This window comes from Pteropus vampyrus, unplaced genomic scaffold (assembly GCF_000151845.1).
Source record: "Pteropus vampyrus isolate Shadow unplaced genomic scaffold, Pvam_2.0 Scaffold102, whole genome shotgun sequence".
NCBI lineage: Eukaryota > Metazoa > Chordata > Mammalia > Chiroptera > Pteropodidae > Pteropus > Pteropus vampyrus.
In genome coordinates, this window is record NW_011888883.1 from 6,031,020 (window position 1) to 6,051,742 (window position 20,723).

General features: G+C 36.9%; 1 pseudogene; it reads right to left on the reverse strand.

Moving 5' to 3' along the window:
* Positions 1 to 509: 509 nt before the first annotated feature.
* Positions 510 to 628, reverse strand: LOC111742855 (annotated as a pseudogene).
* Positions 629 to 20,723: the final 20,095 nt, after the last annotated feature.

The window sequence follows — 20,723 nt, forward strand, 5'->3', positions numbered from 1 at the left end:
GATACCAGTTCCTATAGCATTCAGTTGTTTGAATAATGAGATATAACTAAAAGTTTTGGCTTCATTGAAGCTGTGACCTTAGAATGATGATAGTATCTTCTACCTAAGGTGGTTATGATGGTTATAAATCATATATACACATCTTGTGTTACTTAATCCTTGACATTGGGTAGGATTCCCTGTTGAAGCTCTTTGAGAAGAATCAAAGAGAAGACAGCTGACTTTCTTTCAGAGAGCACTCATTATTTCCTGGTGAGGGAAAGAACTGTTTTTTTTTTTGTTGTTGTTTTTTCTGTTTGTTTATTTTTTATGAGTTTTAATGCTGACTGGGTATGAAAAGTTTTCTGGAACAAAAAATCTTGGTGTTGAAAGATAGCATAAAGAGGTGATTCATTATTAAAATAAACTGTAAGCTACTCAAAGATTTCTTTTTTTTTTTTTTTTTGACCTCACAGATTGTAAGGACCTTGTCAACTTATACTGCCTTTTTTTAATTTTTTTTGTGTGTGTGCCTACAGCACCTGGTCTTCCTAGGTGGTCTCCCATCCAAGTACTAACCAGGCCCAACCTTACTTAGCTTCCAAGATCAGACAGGATCGGGCTTGTTCAGGGTAGCATGGCCATAGACTGAAACATATTAATGTAAGTGTTCTAACATGAAATATGACGATCGTATCCAGAGCAAAGTTGGCTCTTAGAAGCACATCTCTGTGTATGGCTCTCATACATGTTTATGAGGATGAAGTAGTTTCTATAGTAAGGGCACCTTAGTGATCACAGAATCCTTCCAGATTTACTTTCCAAAATCTGGCACCCTAATGCTAAATGATACACTGAGCAAAGAAAAGCTATATTTCTATATTCAGTGTGACTCTGTAAGTTTTCACTTATATGTTTTCACTTTATGACTGCTTAGTTCTGGTGAAGCCTTAATTTCACACTTGGAAACAACAGGAAGGCCATTAAATCTGGCATTGCACACAAACCTATAGGTTTCCCACACGCATATTCAAAATTATATGCTTAAAAATTTGTTAAGAAGGTAGGTCTTATGTTGTGTTCTTACCAAATAATATAATAATGATAATAATAATAATAAGCAGCCTGGGAAAGACTACTTTCCTCCATGAACCCCAGTTCTCTTCCCTCTCATGCATAGATTACCTTCTTCACAGGGTTCCTCTTACCAACCACCTCCTCTCAAATTTAAAATTATGAAAAATTTTTTCTACATCCCAGGAAAATTATGTTTCTTTTTATAGCCACACTGATCAATGTGTATAACATTTGAAAGCATTCAAGGTCATTTGTCTCATCTTAACTTCACAGGGTAATGCTTTATATATTTAATTATATATGTCCAAATACGTTGTATTCTTGTCACATAGCAAGACCTCAAACACCTTCCTTGTTATTAGAATCAGTGTTTTATTTTTAGTACTCTATTTTTACTTAAATATGAAAATGACATTCAGCTTGGATTATATTAAATGATTCTTTGCTTTTTAAAGAAATAAGCACCCTTAAATAATGTACACAAAAAGACAGAAAAAAATTGATTTTAAAATAGAATTACCATATTTTCCCACTTTTGGAGGTATGTGTAGCTCAGTTTTTTCTTAATGTTGGTCAAAGATGAAAGTGCAAGTGTTTTAGTCCATACACAACATGCACTGAGGTATGAAAGAAAACAATGCTATATCCGCCTCCCAAACACACACACACACACACACACACTCCTGACTCAATTGATTTTGATGCTTCTGTGAATTTCTATGAGCTTTTGTGCTAATTTTGATGCTTCTGTGAGCTGTTCCTCTCAAGGGTGCTTCTTGGACATGTTCCTTCTTCTGGTACTGAGGGGGATATGAGGGATGTGGAAGGGGAAAGATAGTAAGCATTCTTCACATTATTCCCAGAAGTTCTCATCCCCACACAGGGCACATTAAATGGCACAGGTCTTCTGAGCTCCATCCTAGGGTCTGGGTTTGCCAGAGGGCAGTGGGCACATGGGGAAGTGAGAAGAAATTGAACCAACCAACAACAAGTTAGGTGCACAGTCTAAAGACAGATATAAGGGGTTCATCTCCTCTACCTGTTTTTTTCCCAGTAAATCTTCACATACACTAAATATGATTTTTATATAAATATTTGAAAATATTCCGAGGAAATCATAGATATGCACAGAGATGCATAATAAGCTTGCTTTACTTCTAGACTAATGTAATACTTCAAAATAGGCAACAAATGGAGTGTCTAACATTGGAAGTTGACTAAGTAAATTATGGTGTGTCTGTATAAGAGGATATTATGCAAATGTTAACATATATGTTGTGAATATATTTGACAACATGAAAAATATTTACAAAAACAATATTTCAGTTTGACTTCATTTTATTAAATATTTATACTATATAGAGAGTTCTAGTTTTCACTTTGATCTATAAAGAACTTGGAAGTCATCACTCCCTCCTCACAACAAGAAAAAAGCTGAGTAAACTGAATGTCAACAGCTCTTCTTAGATTCCTCGGAGAATTGTAGTCCCAGAGCAAACTGCTGCTCCAAAAACTGGAGAGAAAGGCAGATACCAAGAATCACAGCTTACTGGGAGCTGGTCATTGGAGCCAGTATTGGAAATAACACTTAAATGGTAATAGGCAAATGGTCAGAGGCTCCATGTGGACAGCTTGAGAGTTAAAAACTCCGGGGACCCCATCTTATGGAGACACCTATGCTTTTGTGAGTTTTACCTCCAAAAGCCCTACCAGTGAAGATCTGAGAAAAATCCCCTCATTCTTTTAGCAGGTGGAGGGGGAAAATAACCATTTTTGAAATATGCTCAGAGAGCTATGTTCTCCTTAACAATGGCCTGCACTCAAAGAATGAATTTTATGAGAACCTAACAAATATGGGTTTGAGCAGAACCTAATTGATCTGGGAGAAGGGAAGTACCCAACTCTAGCCCTCCCTAGCCTTTGACATGAGGGAGGAGAAATACCCAATCCTGGCCATCTCTAGTCTTCTTGTTTCACATAAAGGAGGGTTGTGGCAGGGAAGCTGAGAAGCACTTGTGAAGGCCTGGGGACCTAGATTCACTGAAAGACTAAGACCTGATCTAAGAGCATGGAGTACTCCCACTTCCTCCACACCTTACCACCATGTCAATTGGGTCCCATGTTAGAACAGTGGATTACAGCTGAAATAACTTCAAGGCCCACCTCTATTTTAAGGAGTCTCTAAGGAAACCCAGAGGCAAAGAACAAGGGCACTGTATCCATTTGCTAAGAAAGTTGTGGAAGGTCAACAGTAGCCTCTTTTGGGTGATGAGATTAAGATCGTTGTTGTTTCTGAAATTCTCCCAATAGACATAATTTTGGGAAGTTTTTCAGTGTGCATTCATAGCTAAAATCCTCAGAAGGAGTAACACTGACTTTATAGGAATCACTTTATCAAAGCCATAGAAATGGGCAGCCAGCTAAAAGATATTTACATTGGAAATAGGATGCTCAGTTTGGACAGAAGGGCAAACAATTGAGGCAGTGTTGGGCCTGATCAGGCACTGGACTGAGGGCAGCCAGTGTGGAGTGAAGAGTGCCTGGGGTTCCAGGTCAAAGAGAATGGAGCCAAGCGCAGACAATTAGGAGCTGAAAATAGAGGATAGTACGGACCTAATTACTCTATATAGAGATAAATATTCTATTTAAGGCTCTGACAGAAATGAGCTATGTCACATGGAATAATCTGTCATTAGCCCTTGTACATAGGATCAGCATCTGGATAATAATGTACATGAACTAGACACCATCTAAGGTGCTTCCTGCTCTAAGGTTCTGGGATTCTAGCACTAATTCATGGAGGAGTAGATCACTGGCTATTGGTTTTCTATGGGCATCATAACAAATAAATATATAGACATTATTATAGGGTCATTATTCTACCCACAAACCACCCTCTGGACTTGTCCCACATATAAAAATCACATTTACCTCATCCCAAGGCCTCAAAAGGTGTCATCCCATTACAGCATCAACTCAAAGTCCAAAATAGCACTTAAATCTCATCAGTTCTAAAGTCCCAAATCTCACTACCTAAATCATCTAAATGAGTTACGTGTTAGGCTCAGGGTGTCATCCATCCTGGGACACAATTTCTCTTCATCTGTAGACCTTTGAAACTAGAAAACTAGTTATCTGCTTCCAAAGTACAGCAGTGGGACAGGCATAGAGTAACAGTTAGAGACATTATGGTTTAAAAGGGGAGAAAATGGAAAGAAAAAAAAAAAGTTATCAGTCCTAAGCAGTTTCTAAGTACAGCCAGATAAAGTTCATCAGGATCAAGGCCTGGGAATAATCCTCTCTGGTTCCTGGCTCCACCTTCTGGCCTCATGACTTCACTTCTTAGATCATTCTTCCTTTTTTATGAGGAATATCCTGTATTTGTATCTGAATCTATTAATCAGCGTATTTCTTGCCCATGGAATTTTGAGGATTCAACAGCCTCCTTTCATTTAATGCTCTGTCCTTGACAGTTCAAGCTGGCAGTATTTTTTGCTGATATAAAATTCCCAAGCACCTTGTGGGGCTCCCATGTCTGTCACAAGGCTTCACTTTGTTAGAAAAGAGGTTTGTCCACAAATCATTCCTAGTTAATCCCATCTCTAATTTTGTATTTTGCTGAGATAGCTGAGGGACAACGCCCTTAAAACTAAGTGGATGTTCTTTGGTTTGATTGAGGGGATTTGCAACTCAAACCCTTGAATTTTTTGTGGATGAAAAAGCGGGTATGTACTAGTTCAGTGACTGAATGTAACTTTACAGGGCGATCTGATCATAAATTCCTAACTGGGAAGGTCATAGTGGGTAGTCATGCCCCAGGCCTGTAACTTCTTTAGTAAAAGGTTGTTAAGTCATCCTCGTCCATGGTTCTGTATCTGGGTTAACACATGTTTGAAATGCTGGAAGCAATCCTCTTTTCCAGACCCCTAGAAGGTGTATCCATCCTCAGTGGAACACATACTCTTGTTAACTATCCTAGACCTTGTTGTCTCCTACCTTCATGTCATCTTCTTTAAGTTCCCTCCTTAATTCCAAATGTAAAAAGAGAAACTGCAAAACCATCATTCTCTGGAGCCATTAAAAAATCTTGCTTCCTGAAAGAGTCATCAGTTTGGCTCAAATAAATTCTTACAAAAATTCTCTACAGGCTGGACATTTACATCAACATCTTCAAAAAGCCTTTTATGTGAATGAATACACTGTTCTTTCTCGTGCCATTGTAACAGATGACTACAGATGTTGGGGCTCGAAACAGCCAAATTAATCTCACAGTTTTATGGATCAGAAATCTGATACAGGTCTTGCTGAACTAAAATCAAGGAGTTCACAAGCAGCATTGTTTTCTTGCAGCTTCAGAGAGACATGTCTTCCCTGGTCACACAAGTGGCTGGAGGAATTCAGTTCCTTGCAGTTGTAGAACCAAGGACAGCATTTACTTGCTGTCTATAAGCTGAGGGCTCTTCCCAGCTCTTAGAATCTACACAGTCCTTACCTAATCACTCTGTATTAGTTTGCTAGGGCTACCATACAAAGTACCACAGACTGTCCTAAATAACAAAATTTTATTTTCTCACAGTTCTAGAGGATAGAAGTCTGAGAACAGGTATTGGCAGGATTGACTCCTTCTGAGGCTTCTCTTCTTGGCTTGGTAGATGACCTTCTTCTTGGCTTTGTAGATGACTTTCTTGGTGATGATCTTCACATGGTCTTCCCGTATGTGTCTTTTTCCTAACCTCGTTTTCTTATAAAGCCACCAGTCATGTTGGATTAGGACTCTCCTAAGGACCAAATTTTAACTTAATTACCTTTTAAAAGTCCCTATCTTCAAATAAAGTTACATTCTGTGGTACTGAGGGTTAGTTAGGACTTCTATGAATTTTAAGCGGGGAGCACAGTTCAGTCCATAACAGCCCCCTTCCTCCATATTCAAACCTAGCATAGTTTAGTTGAGTCCTCCTGTTTCATCTCTCCATCCTGTGTTGTCTTCCTCTTCTGCTTCTAAGAGTTTATGTGATTACATAGGGCTGATTTGGATAATCCAGGATAATCTCCCTGTTTTAAGGTAAACTGATTAGCAACCTTAATTCCACTTACAACCTTACTTTCCTTTTGCCATGTAATGTAACATATTCAGAGGTTCCGGTATTAAGGCATGTACAACTTTTGGGAGCCATACTTCTGCCTACAACACTAACCAAGAAAAGAACCCACCCTACCTTTCAGCAAATACCCATTCTTTCATCATAGGCCACTTGCGGCCAAACTCAGGGGAACTTTTCTTTATATTTTTCCTTTTTTTGCTGAGGAGAAGACTACTGCTACTCCCTCCTCATACAAGGGGCTGTGAGCAGGTATATTTCTGCCTCCTTCACCACGCCAGGATACATTCTTCCTCAAAAAAGTAGAGCTCATTCATTTAACTTGTCTGAATCCGTCATATTCATTTGGCCGGGTTAGCAGATGCTGGAGTTACTGTACTGAGGGCAGAAATCAGAACTCATATTTTCTCTTACTCTGTCTCATTGACCAATAGAGAAACTAGCACCTTCTCCTCTGGTAGAGGCATCTCTTGTCCAGTCTTCCCATTTTTCCTTTTACTTTCTGCATCTAACCAGACTGGCACCCTTGTCCTTCATGAGAAGTAAGTGAATAAGTCAAGTTAGATTTGCTGCCTACACCCTCATCTTCTCTGTAGTGCAAGAGGAGAAAAGAGCTGCACTTTGTTCTGAGGTCTGAGTCGCATTCTTCTGTCTAGTTTTTATCCAGAGTCCTGCTCTGAGATTATTAATGTTTGCAAGTGTGCACTATATCAAAGTAGGATTCTCTGGATAAAGGGTGTTTGCAGGATATTTGTCAGCCATATTTCCTTTCAGATGCAGGACAGAATTCTCCTGTGATGTCTGTCAGTCAGCTTTTAGAGAGGAGGAAGAATAGCATCTTGAAATTCAAACAAGTCCATCTGCTTCACTCTAGTAATGCACCTGTGTAGAAACCAGAGATTTACTTGAAGTATTCTAGAGCTTTCTACAGGTGAGTTTGAAAAGAGGCTGATATAGAGAATCCTTGCCTACCCCTACTTTATCCATAAAAACTCAATTTTTTATCAATTTGAATTTCATACAAGCTTTTAGTTGAACAATATTAGCTAAGATTGTCTACAGTCTATTGTGATGGTATGGGAATGATCGTGCGATGAAATCAAAGACAATGAGATATAATGACACTTTTTTTTTTTAAAGTATAGGAGGGAAGGTACTTCATTTTTTCCTACTGTCTTGTACTTGGAGGAGTGTAAGCCTGAGGCTCCTTACAGCCATTCTTCTACAGCATAGAACCTAAGAATGAAACCACAGAAGGAGAGAGAGGCTAGAAGACAGGGTTGTGATGAACCTCAGAAATTAGTTTTGCCTTTAGTTAACCTACCCTTGGACTTCATGTAAACTAATGAAATTTATTTATGGTTAAGCCAGTATGATTTTTTGTTTTGTTTTGTTTTGTTTTTAAATCAAAAGAGGCCTAACTCTGGACTAGCTACCAAGTATATAAGTTCTATAATAACAACTTAAACCCATCTCTGAAGAGTTCTCAGTAATTTTTGGAATTAGACATATAGCTTTCATTGTCACACAAATAAGTAATACAGTAGAAGATGTCAAAATGTATAGTTTAAAGAATGATGTCTCAATATGTTAGATTATTAAATATGTGGATTTTTTCTTAAATATAAAGCTTAAACTGTGTTAGAGTCTTATACTCCCTGAGCAACTCAGATAGAGCTCCCAATAGAGTTGGTCTTATGAATATTTTGGTTGTGTTTTGAGAATCAGGAAAATACCCTTTTTCTCAAAGTAATATCTCCACAGATTTGCTCTGCCTCCTGAAAAACTGATAAATAACTCAACATATTAGAATGAAGATGCTGGAAGGGACCTAAAAGATTATTTAGTCATCTCATTTTATAACAAGGAAATGAAGAATCAAAGAACAAAATAATATGTGTACAGTAGTCCTACTTGTTAATGGCAGAGTGGGACCTGGTTTCTGTATTCCTGCTCCAGGGTGTGTCTCTTTTCCTCCACCCCTAAGATGTAGATATGATCATTATTTACTTACCACTCAAACTTTTACATAAGAGTAGAAATAATAAATTAGATTAGAATCAAATTAATATCTTTTATTTGTTTCTGTGTTAGCAAACTAGTCTTTTTAAGACAAAGCTAGCTGTCTGTGAAATTAGCCATACATAGCACAGCCACAAATGACCTAAGTGGCTTTTAAGTTAGTTCATTTAGTGTCAGAGTTCTATATAATCACACTTAAAAGTCTTACTGTTATATGCTATTGTGAATTTCAGAGGAGTATCATTTACATATTGTGTAACAAAATACTTCAAAACTTAACGGCATAAAGGAGGTAACAATAATTTCATTATATCTAGAGATTTTTGTGTGTCAGGAATTCAGTGCAGTTCTTCTACTGTACATGTTATTGACTGGGTCACCTGGTGATTGTCACTGGCTGCTGGAAGGGTCTGGAGAGTCCAAACTGTCTTTCCTGACATCCTGCTTGATTTTCTGGTGAGGATGGTGAAAGGTGAGGCTCACCTAGGTCCTCTGTCTTCATAATATCTCTCTTTTCCTGTTGTGATGGGTTTTGTGTTATGAGTTTGATGTCTCCCTAAATCCATATGTTGAAGACCCGATTATCCTCAAGACCTCAGAATGTAACCTTTTTTGGAGATAGGGTCTTTACAGAGGTAATAAAGTTAAAATGAGGTCACTAGGGTAGGCCCTAACCCAGTATGACAGGTGTCCTTACAGAAAAGGGAAGTTTAGACAGAGACACCCATACAGGGAAGATGACATAAAGAGACAAGAGAGAAGGCAGCCATCTACAAGTCAAGGAGAGAGGTCTGGAACTGATTCTCCTTCATAGCCATCGGAAGGAACCAACACTGCCATCCCCTTGATTTTGGACTTCTTGCCTCTGGAACTGTGAGACAATACATTTCTGTTCTTTAAGCCACCCAGTTTATGGTACATTTTTACAGAAGCCTTGGTAAACTAATATAGCTGGGGAGTTATACTTCTTATAAAGTGTCTCTGGACTCCAAAGACCAAGGGAGAAGCTGCCTGAGGTGGGCCCCAAACCTGGCATAGTGTTACCTGGCATACTGCCACACTCTCTTGGCTGAAACAATCACAGCACAGCTCAGATTCATGGGGAAGAAAGAGACCCCACCTTCTGATGGGAGAAATGGCAGAGAATTTTCAGCTCTTTTTAATCTGCCACATGAGAGGACAGATGAAGATACAAAGAGAGTCCTGACTTTAGAGAACTTATACCAATAAGAGCACCTATTCTTACATTGGTAAGCATTTGTAAACTTTATATATTTTTACTAAGCTCATAAAGCTTCAATCCCAGAAAATGCACATGTTCTCATCAATGACTGGGATTGAGGTAAAGCAAACCTGGAGACCTGATTCCCAGTTTGGTCACAGCCTTACCGACAGTTCTTCCAGTGAGGGACCAAGTTTGGGGCTGGATCACACTGAAGCCTGACTGAAAGGGTCTCTGAAACCTGCTTCCAGTTCTAAGTCAACCTCTAACAAGCTGAGATATCACAGGCAAATCAATTTACTTCTTTACCTTTTAGTTTCTTCATTGAAAAAAAGAGAATAAAGCTTCTTGAAGGCTTATTCCAGCTATGAAATTGTGTGACTCTTGATTAATTTTTTTACTGAGTAATAAGAATTTATTATTACTAAGAAATCAAAATTCCCAGAAATGCTTTTCACTGAATATATATGTTTTTAAGTTTGCACTCACTATTCTGCAATCTGCTGCATCTTTGAAGAGTTGTCTTATCTCTTACATTAATTAATTTTAAATATTTATGATCTATATCTGCTTATTAAATATTTATAATCTATACTCTACTGCTCTACTGAAAACTAGAATATCCTCTAACTATTTGGAAGCTTCCTTGCTGAGGCTTGAAAACAGAGGGCCAACTTGGAGCAACTTTGCCAGGAACTTTGACCACATGCTACTTGTCTAAAAAACTCCCAACGAAGAGCACGTATTGACTTCACAGCTCATGTGTAATGAAGGTCACTCTGAAACTGCCCTTGCCAGGAACTGTGACTCACAGATAAAAGATCCTGTGGTTAGTGAACTCTCCCCAGAACCATCACAGAGACAGAACACTTTTGGAACACCCACACACCTTGTATTTTATGCTACAGATCGCATTTTAAGCTTTCACTGACAAAGAGTCATTGTCAAACTCGGAGGTCAGATTCAGTGAGTAAAACAGGTATCAATTTAACAGGAACTAGTGTTTGAAATACTTTCCTTCTTTAGTAAATTCTCTGAGCCCTGTATATGCCTGTAACAGGTCCTATGGAACTCTTTAAACCATTAAAATCTCATTTACACACTCCTCGTAACTGATCCTTTAGTTCAAGACTTTTTTGAGCGATTGCTTTCTTTGTACTAAGCTGTAGAGCATACACTCTAGCAAAGCAATTTAAAAGGTCTAACACTTTTGAAGAAAATCAAATGCAGAAGTCTCTTTGCTGACTTTATGGTATTCTGCTTAAAATTATTCTGCTTGAAAATGACAGAAGGCTTATCAATGAGATGAGAATGTTCTGCTTCCTTTAGGAGATTAAGGAACAGAGCTGTTCCTCCTTATTTTATCCAAGCACCTAGATCCTATCTACAGATTTTCTATTAAGAGAAAGCAAACAGTTCCTTGGAAACATCAAGACAATTCTCAATCTCAATTTCACTTCTCCCTTATGGCTTTCTAACATGTTTGGACTTTCCCTTCTTCATCTCATTGGCATTATGCATTTTCTGGACGCTCAACAAGTAAGCCTTCTTTTACACACTGAAGTCCTTTCCCATAAGAGTCTATCCCATAATTTTCTGCCCTAACCCTAACCACAACCTATACACAATGTTTAAGAAGGATAGGCTAAAGATACTCCAAAGCACTTTACAAAAATTTACCAGTTATACGTTCTTTTTCTCTCCACTTTATTCTAGTTCATTTTTAATTTCATTCAGCTCCTGAATTTATTCCTGCATGCTTCTATCCTAGGACTTCATTTTTCAATCTTGCTTTTCCTGTGTTTAATACTACATGATTTTTACTTTTAGTTTAGCTCACATTTCTGGGAATTTTTTTCTCAAGGCAATCTTTCGTAGAACAAGTTATTCCAGCTTCAGTCCTCTGGATCCAAAATCTTAGTCATGGTTCCTTTGGCCAATAATTAACTATCTTCCCAGCATGTTGAGGAGAGGGATTTAGAAACAATTTTGCATAAAAGGACATTCCTTGTATGCTGCCTATATTCTGGGTGCCCACCCTTCCAACCTTTTCATCCCTCATCTTCACTTCTGTCAGCCAGCTTTAAAGGCTGCCTTGTCACAAAGGCATGATGAGTCTTACTGAAGCCCAGGCTTTGTCTCTGGGCTAGGGAATCAGAGCAAAGATTTCTTCTCAACTTCGAGACCGAATGCATTATTGTAGTGGATACTGTTGGCTGCTGAAAATTCAACATTGATTTCCTCTCTGGGAATTTCCCTCAGGCTGAAGAAAGCTGCCTTGTCCAAGTTATGCTTCTGCCACAGGGACATCCAGAATATTATGACTGGTTGATTTGGAGATATAATGTCCATTCCCCTTGCCTTAAATTAGAACAACTCTAACAGGCCATCCCAGCTTCAAATCCCTCCTACTTACTCTCTGTTGTTACTGCATCACATTTCAACTTTTCCTGCCCAATCCTGTTTCCTTTGCTTCCTCACGGGAGTTATTCCTCCTAATGAACAGCTCTCTGATAAAATCTGCACTCACATCTCTTTATTGGAGTCTATTTCTGAGATAATGGGGATTTTTTTCTTGCAATTTAATGTAAATTTGGGCCCTAAGGCCATGTTTCTGAAAACAATCATTTCAACAGGTCATGGCATCTTATATAAATTCATAAATCGATGTCAAAATAATGGATTAAGTATCATCACAAACAAAGTAACACATGTTGATAAGTAAACATGACTAGAAAATATCTGTATTTATATGCTTTAAATCATATTAAGACTACAACGAAATAGCTGCATAGAACCTTGAATGTTGAAGTTACTCAATATAAATGATTACATTGTGAATGGGTCTCAATAGGCATCCTCTTAAAACAAAGAATGCTCAATTTTCCATTAAAAAAACACATGAAGAAGAAAATGTTTAACAATTTGGTAGGTTAAATGTAAGAAGCAAGACACAAATCAGGCTTCTCGCTACTAAGTATAGTGAGTAATCTTTTTACAGTTTAGGAGCTGGTTAGAAATTATGAGGAAATTGAGCTGCTATATAGATACATTATCTCTAACTTATTTTTGAACCTCACACAAAATTTGGAGAATATATGTGTTCATTTGGGGCAAGTGTAGGAATTCAGGTATAGAGCATTTTCAAGAGAGTGGCTTCGTTTTTTAAATTTTAAAATAGCACATAAATGTTTTATAATCCTACCCTTCAACCCTCCCACACACACACACACAGAGTTAAAGCCCATTTCTAATTATTCCTAGGGATGACTTGTCTCTTTCAGATTCCCTAGCTGTACAATAGAAATAACAATATTTACCTTGAGACAATGAATTTTCTAATGTACATAATGCGCTTTGAAGATGAAAAACTTCATATAAATGTCATGTGTCATTATTATGCATAAATTTATGAAAGATCACAGCTACATAATTCTGAAGAATACATTAAAGCTAAAATTCATTATAAATAACCTTAGTGGTTATAAATGTGAGTTAAATATAAAGGTAAAAGGCAATCTTCTAAACATTAACCTCAGATGGTACTGATTTTGTTCAGATTTTCCTTGTACATAGGTTGGTTATATCTTACAATTAGACAAAGTGCTAAATAGGCATAAGTTAACTTTTAAAAATCGTGTAATGTTTGGCTTTCAAAGCTTTGTCCATTCTCATTAAAATTGTCAATTAGAGAAATTTAATAAAAGAGTGGTTTTTCTCACGTAGTTTGTGACTTTGGGAATTAATTTGTACAGCATTAAGATTTCATTCCAACCCATGAACAATAAAATTTTGGCCAACAGGCATATGGTTATAATATCCTTGATCCTTAAATGCTTTCCTCATTGCCAAAAAAGGTATAATTTCATTCAGTATACTCCTTCTGCCTCAGAAACAATAAATCCTATTACTGTGGTAAAGGCCTTGTTGAAATTCTCTTGGGTTCATAATCGAAGTGACTCTTGTACATTTCCTGACTTTGCGTGCTACAATAATGCATTTCAAGGACAGACGAGAGCTGCATTTTTGCTTACCTTATGACACTTGGCATTTTTATTCCCAGGCAGCTATCTGCTTGGAATATTATCTACTTTCCCCTTAGCTGTATCCACAAACCCTGAGGGGCCTGGGCTCAAAAGCCAAATCATGAGCCCAAAATGAATGTCAGTGGCAGGCATCTTACTGGGCTTATTCCATCGTCTCTGTGCTGGAGCCTGAAGCTTGCCTTTCATCCACTGTTAAGCAGTCTCAAGAAAAGAAAAATTTATTTGGCTTTTTTAAACTTTCATTTTCAACTATTTTAAATGCAGAAGTTTGAAGAAGAGGGGTGGCCTGTTCTAGATATGGTGAAGAACTGTCTCGCTGAGGACTGTGGCAAAAGCAACACCCTCACCTCCTGTTGCTTCATTTCACTTCTGTAAGAAGTTGTTGTCATTTATGACCAATCTCTAGTCAGGAGAATGTTCAGACCAGTGATGCATACATCTGGCAAACAGTGAAAAATTTTGTTCTTCCTCTTAAGAATTGCATTAATTTGTTTTAAAAGTGAGGGCTGCTGACTAGTATAATAGACAAAGGCATTTACTGAAATAGGGCTTCATTGCCTTGAAAGCTAATGCATGTCTAGAAAGGATGGGATTAACTCCATGCTCACTGGAAGCATCGAGGCGATATTATGAAGTATTTTAAAGAAGTTCAAATGAAGGCAACAAAAGTTAAAGTCTTTTTTAAATAAGCAAAACATTGGTTTGCCAGGGGAGAGCATAACTATCTACTTTGAAGGCTGCTTTTGGAGCAAAATCGGAGGTGGGCATTTATTCTCTTATTCACTCAACTAATTTTTATATTGAGTCGGTCCTGTATGTCAGGACCGTGATCCATGAAGGATACAAAGAAAAACAAAATAAAATCCCTGCTCCCCCAAATAATATGTCTAGTGGAAGGAATCAAACAGCTGAGGGGTAAAGAAACCTTGTGTCTATCCACAGTGTAGGCCATTCCATGTGTCACCCAGGATGGATGGATTATCTGGGCGCAGGCGAAGAAAAGGAGGCTGAAAGAAAGAGGGAGAGGGAGGGGAAGAGGGGGGAGACAGAGGGGATATAGAAGCAGCTAACTTTTCTCAAAATGCAAAGCAACAACAACAACAAAACCTAATTTAACTCCTAGAGATTCAGGACAGATGCCAGAGAATCCCAAGTGTCCACATCTATAGCCATTTGCTTTTTCTTTCCTTGGCTTCTGTTTTGGGAGACTCCGAACTGCTGCTCTGTCCTAATTTCACAGTGCTGTGAGTCAACGGAAGATGAAGAGGATTTAATTCTAAGAGAAACTTTGAGACAGATCTAATTTTAAAACATATATGATTATAGGACGTTTGATTTGCAAACCAAGATGCTTTCTTTTTATAGACATTTTATTTACTTGGAGGAAATGAGAAGTAATTTAAATGAATCTTATGTATTTTCTTTAACCTAACAAGATAAAATGTTATCCTTGGTTTTAAAAAATATCAAAAATGAATAGAATAAAATACATTACATTATCAAGTAACTACCAATGAGACAATCAAGTTTGGAAGGAAAATATTTGTCAGATTACATAATTGTTGGGTTCCCTGTATATTTTCTTTTACTTAAAACTAGAAACTTCAGAAGGAAGGGGCATTCAATATCTATTACTCTTTTGCTTTGAGACCTTTAAATACATAGAACTTGGATGAAGAGATCATTAAGAATATCTCATCATTACCTTACTTACTTCATTGTCAACTTCTCGCACAGCGAGAGGTCTGAGTTCCACAGGCCTTCCATCCCTTCCTGCTCTGACTTCTAACCTAGTCACCCTCCCAGGTCACTACTGGCCCCCCAGCCAGGTTCCAGCCTTGACTACATGAAATTGATATTTTTGTACTTACATAAATTTTCAGTTAATATGTTATACTCATTGTTTTATAATAATGATTAACACAACTGGTTCAAACCTTAAAAGAAAATGCTTGAAGACCCCTGCAAAAATGTCAAACCATGAAATAATGCTTTTTTATGAAAGTATGTTGGTTAAGGCACAACTGTTTGATTTCATTACTTAAACAAATAAAATATATCCAAAAATATGACTGTAGGACTGAAAATGTGTAAAATAATTAGAAATTTTTTTTATCTTTGTATTCAGAGAGTCATGAAATGTCTGATTGTCTGGACCAATGAGAATCAAAATTTAAGTATGTCTCAAGTAGAATACAATATGGAATGAATCTTCCATAATTCAACTTAAGACATATTAAACTTTTTTCATGAAATGGAAATAGTTCAGCAGTCTAAACAGTAGGGCCAGAATACATTGAATTATGAAGGGTTTACTGAAAGAATATATTATTGAAAACCTGTGACTTGAAAAACCTGAAAGAATTCAAGAAATCAAAGCTATTAGTTATAATAAAGTAAACACAAAAGTTATTTTTTGTAATGATGCTTTTAATTAATTTCCATTATTGCAAATCTAGCCAGGCAAACTGTTTAAAGTCATAATGTTTAAGGTGTTCACTATGGCAGAAATTGAAAACATGGTTTTAATAATAAGATTAAGCAAACTCTATGAGACTTATGAACACAGATGTGATTGCTCCTGGTAGGTCACTTTTTTCTCTATTCCCATCTTAAGGTTCACTTTGTACTTCAAAATAGTTCTAAAACCAGATTCAATTTGATATGCATTAAAAAGAAGAGGCAGTTATTTTCCTAGAGGTTCCATAAGGACACGAGGAAAAGTTGTCTCATTATATCTCCCACCTCAGAACATAATAAAGTTTCCTTTTAAAAGTCTCTGTTGTTTCTCTGGAAGTGGTCTCCTTTGCCAGTCACCTCATTTTTTCTTTTATTGCTCCTCAACCAGAGGTTTTCAAAGCTCTTTGCTGCTTCCGTTCTCTCCTCCACTTTGAGAAAAATGCCCAGTGGCAGCCAAAGAATGGCCCCAACCCCTAGTATTTCTCAGGCACATCCTTCCAGAGGTTCATTGCCCTTCCCAAGTGGCTCTTCAAGGTACAGAAATGACAAATCTACTGCTAAGAAAATAAACCTGTCCTATAACATTATACCACCTTAATAGTTTGTGTTAAATTGCCTACATTTTAACCACTTAAAAAGAAACTGGGTTTACTTCAACTAAAAGCCTCAATAAGTCAATACTAAGTTTTCTATTCACAGTTACCATGAAGGGGCTGTGCACCCGAGGTATAACAGGTGAACAAGCCAAGACGAAGAGTGTCTGAGTCCTGTCAAGGGTCCTGGGGGTTGAGCAGCTGTGTAGTTTGGAACAGGAGTGATGACGTTTGTGCTAATTCCTGGCTATTGGAGACCTTGCGAGTACTCAACTAAATACTTTTAAAAATATAATAGAGGTGTTAAATTCAAATCAATTTTAAATAGTGTCTAATGAACTAAAAGCGTGGAATAACCATTTAAAATGTTTATTGATGATAATGTCATGTTATGAACCTGACAGGCTACACAGAACTGCAGCAGCAAAGCCTGTGAGCCTTTTCCTCTGCCCTTGACAGACACAGGCAGCCTGCGACCCAAGTCTGAATGGAAGAAGTGTCCACAACAGATTCAGACATGTGGGGATTCCTGGAGCTCTTATGGGTGGCCATAGAGAAGGGATATATGGGAAGAAGAAGAAGGCATATCAGCCTGTCTTAAAGCCTTCATAATCCAAATGTAGCGGCAATTTAAAACAAGGAAACCGTATCTGTCACTTAAGTTTGTTCTGGTATTTAGCACTACTCTTACCTCACATGTATGCATGTACATAAACACTCTTTCTTTTCCAAAGAATTCTGATGTGAGTCCTGGGTAAAATTGTGTTGTAAGGAAGAGCTGAAAGAGCTATTTTAACTAAAAAGACATTTAGGGTGAAAAATATAATTTAAAAGGGATTGAAAGGTATTCTTTCTACTTTTGTGAGGAATGCAGAATTAATTGCTTCAGAATCTGGAGGGCTCCTGAGAACAAAGCATCACTTTGGCACCTGAAATCCTCAGGGTATCAGCAATAGAGTTCTCTAGAGTGTTGAAAAAGTGCCAGGTGTAAGGAAACGCCAGCAGGAGCAACAGTACCTAGAAGAGTAGATGAGATGCAGTGCAGTTGGTGAAGTCAGCATTCTTCTCTAGGCCCTGAAAGTGGAATGAGGCTTTCATGCACCTTCATCCTGTGCTAGGTGCTGAGGCACAGCATAAGAGAAATTAGGCCCCAGCCCCTAGCCCTCCCAGAAATAGAACCAAATGAAGATGATAGGCATCAAACAAATAATTAAATACATGATTTTAAAATTCTATTTTCAATAAATGCTCAAAATAGAAGTACAAAGGCTATGATGATATATATAAGGAGAAAACTAATCCAGTTTGGAGGATCAACTGGAGGGTAAAAGGCTTTAGTGGGAGACATGTCTACAAGGAGACCAGAGCTAAAAGACCGAAGAAAACCATCAAACACTGTATTGGTAGATGAATGGCTTCTATTGTATGTGTGACATTTCCACTATGAATTGAAGGTTTGGTCTTGTAATAACGAGAGAGAGAAGGCCATGGAATGTGATTATCACTATATGAATGATCTTTAACCTCAGGTTTTGATAGTTGGACATCGTTCCTTATATGTCCTCAATTATAAAACATAAGAGGGCTATTTGAGACCCAGTAATGGGAGATACTTAATTAGATACAAAACCTTGATCTTAACAAGTAGAAAATATACACTGGCCATGTTCCTTAAAACAACTTTAATAAGTCATATTACAATGGGTATATTCTATCTTTTCATGTATTCTTTTGTACATACTCAGTTTTTTTCAGAAATTATAATTAGCAGACATAAACCAACTATAATTCAGATACTATGGTCATTTTAATTTATATCTGTTCTGTTATTTCAAACATGAATGTCAAGAATAGAAGTGACCTTTGAAGCCTAGTTTAACCTTACCTTTTGTTGAGAACAGAAGCCTGGATAGTTAAGTGGCTTGACAGCATCTTCAGAGCAGTTAGGACTACCCAAGTCTTGCAGGCCACACCTTAGCTCTGAGATTCTCCTTTCCAGAGTACTATTTGCTTTCCTGCTTATCTTCTATTTCATTCATTAAAGTGTTTGGGGGAACTTTTTAAAATTTCAAGCTTCACCACCCACCTCTTTTATTGTCATTCTTTTCTAAGTCTTTCTCATTTTTTTCAAAATTATTTTGTATCTTTTTTTTCACCTTCCCATTTCTTTCTGATTTAAGCATCTCGCATTTACTTATATGAATGAGAGAGAATATAAATAAGAAAGAACGGTTAGGAATGAATATTTATTAAATGGAAACAGTGAGAAACAGCTTAAGAGAACTTGAGGAAATTGAGAAAAAATAGAAACTAAAATGTTCCAGTAGTCAACCACATGAAGATCTTACAGCAAAAAAGCGTATTCCTATTTCTTGTATTATAATCAGAATGATTACATCTTTTGTTCTACTGAAAATGTTAAAAAGAAATGAAATTGCATTTAAAGTTCAAAAACTTAAATATCTCTTAAAGTCTAAAATTAAAGCTATTTTACATAGACTTTCAAATATTTATTTTTCTCATAATATTAAAATTATTTCCATTTAATGAAAAAGTTCAATTTTAATTAATAAGCATTGAACTTTAAGAAAAAATCATTTAAATGTAAAATTTTAATTTAAAATTTTATTTAAATTTTATTAACTATTTTAAAATTATTTCCAGGTATAGTGCTCAATAGTCATCTATTTGCCAATGGCAAGAATCCGTGTCAAGACACATGATATGTCTGGACCTATACTTATACAAATCTAAGAGAATTTTAATTCTTTAAGAGAGTAGAATATTTCGTAGGTGCCAGATGCAGTGTTGCAAATACGATGCCAATTTGTGAGTGCCTTCAGAACTATACTTTGGAACTGAAAGATTTAAGAAAATGACTTAGCACAACTGTGTAATGAAACATTGTTATTCAAGAAACTGTTGAATTCCTGGTGCGTTAAGTATTTTGTTTTCCCTCTTACCTAAGCACTCAGCTGCTTAGATCCTCCTGACACTCTGAAATAGCACTATTCACAAGCATTCATGACATTTGAGAGTAGTTGACTTATTTTTGAGGACATAGGTCAAGAGATGTGGAGAAATGTTTTCTTGGAGTCTGAACAGTTAATCAGGAGAGCTAGTCTCAATGCCAGTCTACTATGATAAGCACAGAAGGCTGCATGGCAGAATGTATGCATGTTCTTTAATCTTGTGTCTGTGTATGTGTGTGTGTCTATCTGTGTGATCTGTGGGGTCCCCTAGCATAGCATTTAGAGTGAGGGATCCTTCTGCCTTAGTCATAGGGTAGCACTGATTAATTAGTCTGTTTTCTTTAAAAGAGTATTGACCACAAATATTAGTCGATTTACCTAATGGAAGTATGCTCAATAACTATAATTTGTGGCATTCTTTTAACATTTAAAAATGTCAGCAAAAGATATATTGGAAAATAATTCACTATAGGAAGATCTACATATATAAACAAATATAAAAATATATGTATATATATGAACAAATTTCATTAATTAGGGTTAGGTTTGGCTGTAAGAGAGAAAGCCAAAATAACCTGCTTAAATAAGATGAAGTTAATTTCTATCTAACACAAACAAAATCCAGAGATAAGTGGTGATGCAGGGCTTATTTGGTAGCTGTGCACTGTGAAGTTCCCAAAACTCAAGATCCTGCTCACCACTCTGCTATCCCTAACATGTAGCCTTTTACCTCATGGTCCAAGATAGTAGTATCTGTAGTCCAGGGAGCAGGACGAAGGAAACTCTGACAAGGGGAGAATAAACCTTCAGGAAATTTTTCAGCAGCTACCACATAACACTACTTTTTATATCCCATTGGCCAGAATTAGTCATATGACCACACCTAACTGCAAGGAAAGCTTTATTCCAGGTGCCAAGAAACTCTCCTAGTGTAGAAGGAAGGAAAAACAACTACTAAAGGATAATAATTATCACTTTGACTACACTTATTTTACATGTATAGATTATTGGTAATATGTAATAGATAATACTACAAAATAATTTGTGTCCATAATTCTTCTCTAGGATATTGATAAAACCCTTTGTTAAGAATTATCTGAAATCTTAGTCTCACATATTTTCTATTCCACCTTTATCATGGTCACTCCACTTTGCACACTTATCTACCTGCATATCCATGCCAGTTCATTCTGGATCAGCCAGTTTCTTTATTCAGCACTGATTAATATCCTAATTGCAAAGAACTTCGTTTC